General features: G+C 40.7%; 1 long non-coding RNA gene across 2 annotated transcripts; it reads right to left on the bottom strand.

Annotated features, from left to right (window-relative positions):
• Positions 1–678: 678 nt before the first annotated feature.
• LOC123081769 (uncharacterized) lies at positions 679–3,327 on the bottom strand. Of its 2 annotated transcripts, XR_006438784.1 has the most exons (3): positions 3,097–3,327; positions 2,919–2,970; positions 679–2,782 (listed from the first exon to the last, which is right to left on the bottom strand). It is a non-coding gene; the product is annotated as an uncharacterized lncRNA (long non-coding RNA). The 2 variants fall into 2 exon arrangements; XR_006438783.1 differs by having other exon boundaries at positions 2,919–3,319.
• Between the last annotated feature and the right edge of the window lie 3,154 nt (positions 3,328–6,481).

Raw genomic sequence — 6,481 nt, 5'->3', positions numbered from 1 at the left:
GTTTCCTCTAAATCTTGTGCCTTCTCTCGAGGATTCTCAGTTCAAGCGTGATGCCATCCTCTCATAATTGTTTTGATTGTGAGAATTATTTTCATCCATCCGGAGCATTTCATGAGTTGTTTTCATTTCTTTCCTCCGGAGCCCATCATTTCAGAAGAATTATTCATTCCAGCCTTCAGCTCTCATTCTCAGAATCTTACCGGTGCATCATTCAAATATTCTCTAAGCAGCTCGTGATCTATTCGTTCTCTTGTATCAAATTCTCTCTTGTATCTTCGTTCATTTCCTAATTCTTCCCGGTGTTTCGCTATCTTTTCTTCATTCGTTTCTTACGGTGGTTCGTTCAAGATTTATCTTCCTTCGTTATCATATCAACTAGATCATGATTGGCGCGCGTTGCTGCGCCTGTCTCTTTTTTTGATGAACCAATATGAGTTCCCATAGAAGGGTCCCAAAGATGGACATAATATTCTGTTAAAATTTGACAGCATGAAAATCGGTTTACTACTTGGAATCAACATAATTTAGATCTATCTTTCAACCAACTAAATCTTATAGAAGATCCAAACACTCGGAAAGTAGCCCAGCGCCAAAATTAGGATAATACAGAGTAGTAATACCCTAGTATGGCATACGACATGTACAGCAGAGTAGCAATATGTGCAAACCATGCCAAAATAGAGTAACCCAAACTATAGTTCAGATGCCATAAGATAAAATTTTGCATTGAGTAAACAGGAAGATCCTAGGTAACTAAGTATTTCTAAGTGTACATAACCATGGAACCAAGCTGTTAGTTGATATCTTTTCTTGTTATGTAAGATCCACAAGAAGATATTGCAATCATCACACAAAGTACATGGTATGATCAAACAAGAAAGAAAGCTCCTTATAACCTCCAAAACCTAAGATGACATAAGTAGTAGAGAGGTGACTTGCTGGTAACTGCAACTGGGCATCTTGTTTTCATAATACTTAGCATCACACTGTGAACCCTCTGGCACCAAAGCTAACCATCATTTAAAGAACAAATCCTACAGGGTTGGCATTAGGCTCATACACAAAACTTGACCTATAATCACCAATAGTTGGAAAAGCCAATCGACCAAATAAAACATATCTTGAAAGGCTACATCATATGTAAGCAGAATAATAGAAGTTAAGCAGTATTTTTAGAAAACAAAATTATAAGGGGTGGAGGTGCTGGTTGTGACCTGAGGAATCAAATCTCTCCTTGTATATTCTCCAGTACCGTGCCCAACTCCCAATTAAATAACACACAAGAAGAGTTGATGGTTAGCGTATAAAGAAATCAAAGCAATAGGCATTCCATTGTATAATAAGGTGCCGTTAGATGTGAACGACCATGATACGTAGCTGATTAGGCAGAAGGGTACTAAAGAAGGAATCAATTTCAGTTGATTATTATGTACATGAATAGCAGGTAAGCATTATCTTTGGTAACCAGATAACCTATAAGGGCATTTGTATTCTCTTCGCTGAGAGACAACTGTATTCGGCTGTGGCATCACGCAATGGTCCTGAATTAAGCATTCATGTTATTTTTATCTAATATGGGCCGAGCGATTTCATTTACATGTTGCACCATGCATTTAAGGAAAAAATGTCGACATAATTATTTGGCTTTCCTCATGTATGTATAAAGAAATTGTCCACATACTTATTTGGCTTTCCAAATGTATAGATAAAGAAATTGTCCACATAATAATTCGGCTTCCCTCATTTATGGATAAAGAAATTTTCCACATAATTATTTGGCTTTCCTCATGTATGGATAAAGAAATTGTCCACATAATTATTCGGCTTTCCTCATGTATGGATAAAAGAAGAAGATGTTGAGGCTTCACACCCTTCTAGAACAGCATGGTAACACTTTTTGCGCTTTTTTGTACAACTCTAAGTAATCTGTCCAACAACAGTAAATATCCTAACTTAGAAACATGTAATCTAAGTAGTCATACACTATACAAAAAATGGATGGTAAAAGATAAGGTCTAGCAGTGCACCTGAAGTAATTACCTACACTAGAAACCATTGGAGATATGAGCTGAGAATTCCTGAAATAAAAAATGCGACATCCAGTCTCCAAGATCCGCCTGAATCAATTGAGCATAAGCCAGTATGAACAACACCTATACAAATTTTTGATTGAGAGGAAATTAGCACAATGTAATCTTGTGGTGGAAGGAATCATTATATGAATGGGGAAAAATGAAGATTATAGGGGAACCTAGCAGAGCACCATGTTGATGGATGTTTTGTCGCTGGATTGAAAAAGGTTAGGGAGGAAGCATATATACACGGCAGCTGAAGGATGGGAAAACAGAGAGGCAGACATCCATTAATCAACGCTGGCGAGAGAGAGACATCATCCAACATGAATGCCTGAAGAGAAACTGAAGAGTAATTGTTTGCCTTCAATTCCTGGCGGAACAGTTTCGCTCACGAACAGACGAACAACGAGACGAGATTGGCATGAACGTGAATTGGCGTGCGGTCCAGAGGCCTGAATCATTCCAATCCCGCAGAGCCGTACGCTGTATCGCCTGGGCTAGGTCGCCATCTTCGCTGACATCTCCAGTGCCTCCTATTAGCTCGCGTTCAGAGAAAAAACAGAGATGATGATGGGTTTGACTGAAAGATGGAGCACTGGGGTTCTGAAATTTTTGTCCGCAAAATGTGTGTACCTGTGTGCCAACCTACCTCTTGTTTTCTAAATCAACCTTGTTGCCCACTAACGCCATCACCAAACCTGGGTTCCCTGTTTGGACATGTGCATATATAAAAATCTAAGCACTGACATACAGATGACTTCCACCGACAAAAGGCAGAGTGTTCTTTGGATCCAACTGAAGTAGTGCGACAAGATGGAAGTACAGAAACATGTTCAGTCATACCTAGTCTTTAAAGCTTGTCAACCCACCTCTTTGTTGCTTGGATGTAAGAGTCCTGACGCCCACACAGAAAAAATCAAACAGATTAACATGAACAGAAAGCAGTCGATCAACTCATCCGGCACATATTTAGAGAAGATCGCTCAACGAAGTACCGAGGAGAAGAGAAGATCTCTCTCACCGTGCTAGTGATGTCATAGACTACTATGGCGGCGGCGCCGCGGCGGAGCATGGGGGCGAGGTTGTGGTAGCGCTACTGGCCGGTCCAACAGTCCAACCCTCGCTCACGTACTGGACTGCATCGGCTGGACCTGGATCCCGCTCCTCCGGCTGATCCCAGCGCACGCATCGACTTCCTCGATCCCGCACCTGCGATGGATCCAGTCGAGCGACGCACACCGGCCGCTCCTCTGTCGCTCCGGCTCCTACGCCTCGCAAGCCTAGCAGACCTCCTTTTAGCGCTGGAAATGGCCTGGCGGCTGGCGGACGGCCCAATGCACCACATGCGTCCGTTTTGGCCCGTGGAGCAGCAGCCCACGGGACAGCTGAGCCAGATTAGCCACACCGCGAAATAGATTGCTTTTCACATTAAATCTGACGGCGAGGAACTTCAAGATCAATAAAATGGACGGCTGAAAATCCAAATCGTTGTGAGGGCAGGGATTAGGTGCGGTTATACTGTCCTTAATTCATACATTCTTTCCAAATCCTACCGGTGGTTCGTTGAAGACCTTCCTCAAGTTTGGCTATATCTTTTAAATCTTTTCAAGAAGAATAAGTAGTATGCCAAATCCGTTGCTTGTCATCAATTTAAATTGGTGAAGGATAAGCATAATGTAATTCTTATTCTTGTTTCATCCAAGTGATTAATTCCTTATTCCGGAGGTTCATCAAATTCTCGGTTTCAAATTGTTTCATCTTTCTTTTCCGGAGTTCCAAGTTTTTCCGCATTATCTTGTCGCAAAGCTCCATCTAAATCATCGCAAGGCTTCACCTTGTGTTTTGAACTTCTCTCTCCTTTCGTTTGATCATTCTTTATTATCGGAATTCTTCATGGAGGCTCAACATGGTGGTTTGTCAAGGATTTTTTTCATTCTTCAAATTGTTCTTCAAGTTTTCTCTCGAAGCTAAGATCCTCCAAGATATACTCTGAAATAAACATGATGTTTAACACATGTCTTGTTTTGAGGAGTCAAGTATTCTTCTTCCTGCATTCCAAAGTGCAATTCTTTCATATCTCATCTTTTGAGGTGGTGTTATGTCATTGTTGACAATTTCCCTTCGTGTTTCATGTTTCACAAGTTTTCAAGAGTGACATATCTTAAATCCATCATTTTCAATTCATTCATGACATCTTTTCTATCATATCAATCTCGTCGTTGGAGTTATCTTGGGTTATATTTCACCTAAAGCTTGCCCTAAGGACTGTTACTATTTATGGTGCTTATAAATGAACCAAGTTCTTCATTTATCCTCCCGGTGATATAAGTTTTTTTTCATCTCCTCTCGATTTAAAGCAAGCAATTGTTTTCCGTTTGTGGTAGGATTTCACCTCAAGTTTTTGAGATGTTTTCCATAAGCCCTCAACAAGCTTGTTCTTTTCGTTGTTGATTTCCCAACAACTCCGTTCAATCCTTCTTTTTAAGGATGCTTTTCAAATTCTATTGTGGTAGAAGATGTCATTTTCTTCTCAACCTTTTCCTTTCCAACGACCCAACTTCTATTCTTTCATTCCGGAGGCATTGTGATGTTGCTCTTTTCACTCGTCATCTCGGATTGTGAGGACCATGTTCTTTTCGTGCTTACCCACTCAACCGGAGTGTCGTGTCCTCTTTTCAAGTATCCTCTCATCTTGTCAAGATCATGTTCTATTCCTTCCATTTACAGTCGGAGTGCTGTCCAATTTATATCATTCTTATTCCTTCTCTATTTTGTTTTAACCGGAGTGTTGTGTCTATCATTCCTCTTCTTACCGGACTCTCATCCAAGTGCTCCCATTTTGCCAAGCTCATATTCTTTACCTTCCATTTCCAACCGGAGTGTTGTCGTAATTGATCCTTATCATTCCTTCTACATCTCGTTTCAACCGGGGTGCTTCCATGTACTTCTTATCCATAGCACCCTTTTATTATGTCTTTCAACCTACAAGGTTCAAGTAATGTTCCTCGTTCCTCTTTTCTAACGGAGTGTTTTCAAATTTGTTCATCTTCGTTCTATTCTTTCTTTCAATTTGTTCAACCTCGCAAGGTTCTTTGGTTTCACTCATTTGTCAAAGAAGCAACTTAGTTTTACCTCTTATCTTCCTCTTCCGTTTTCTCTCCGGTGCCATCTTAGATCTCGGGTCGAGATCCTCTTGTAGTGTTGGAGTGTTGTAACTCCCCAAGACCAGAGCTTCAGATGCCTTCCTTGGTTTTCCGAGTTTCGTCGGGTAATTTGTTTTGTCTGTTGCATTCATCTTTGCATTTGTGCATTGCATCATGTCATCATGCCATCATGTCATTTTTTAACTCAACTAAATAAATGGCATGGATCTTTGATCCATTTAAACCGAGGGAATTCACATGGTGGTTTCTATTTAAAACATATCCTCCTAATATTAGGGAGCTATATTAAACCATTCCATTGGCTTGGGATCACCCACAACACATATGCACAGTTCTTCGAATTTCCTTTTATCCTTCTCAACTTCCCCTTCTTTCTTTGGGGCCTTTTAGTAAAATTGAGTGGCAATTTTACTTTACCCATAAATGTTCCAAATCTGCCCATAAATCACATATATTGTGTAGGGTCACATCCTATAATTTCAACCAATTTGGACTTCTTTTGAATGGGTTTCGAAATTCAAACTTGCCGAGTTAAATCAAACGCGTGTGGATTTTACTTCCTCTAAAATTCCTCAGGCCATTTTTGTCAAATTCCTCGTATTTTTGTGGCTCTAGAAAAATTGTTCGCGTGCCCAACTCCTTCCCCTAACCTCCCTTTCTTTTCTTTCTTATCTATGTACTGTTTTTTTCTTTTTTCTTTTTTTCTTTTGAGAAGAGAGGTTAAGAGAGGGAGCCCAGCCTTGCCTCTGGGCCTCCTGTAGCCGCAGGCCACTTAGGCCCAAGGCCCACTCCCTCCCGAACCCTAGCCTCATCCCCTGCTCGATCCCTTTCTCTCTCTCGTTTCCTCCTCCCGTCGGCTCATGATTCGCACCAGGGAGAGAGCAGCGCTGCTTCTTGTAAGTGCATCTAGTGCCCCTTAGTGATTTTGGTGTATTGAAGACTTATAGGTTAAGGGACTAATGCGTGTGTGAGTGTACACAGGTCTATAAGTCTATGAGGAGTTTGATATTTACAGGAAAAGTCGACCCCTAAAAATGAATATCTTCGACTGAAGATTTTGGTATTTCTGAAGACCTTCATGAAGACTTTGAAAGTAAAAAAATTGGTGTGTCCGTGAAGACTTGATATTCATGCGAGGAATATGAAGCTTGAAGACTTTCGTTTTCATAGTTTTGTTTTTCTCTTTCTTGAGTCATAAGAAACACCGTACTGTTAAAGGGGTCGAGGAAATACTAAGGAAAA

Source organism: Triticum aestivum, chromosome 4A (assembly GCF_018294505.1).
Source record: "Triticum aestivum cultivar Chinese Spring chromosome 4A, IWGSC CS RefSeq v2.1, whole genome shotgun sequence".
Classification (NCBI taxonomy): Eukaryota; Viridiplantae; Streptophyta; class Magnoliopsida; order Poales; family Poaceae; genus Triticum; species Triticum aestivum.
Note: the sequence above shows the minus strand (reverse complement) of the source record. Positions and strands in the feature narration are given on the sequence as shown.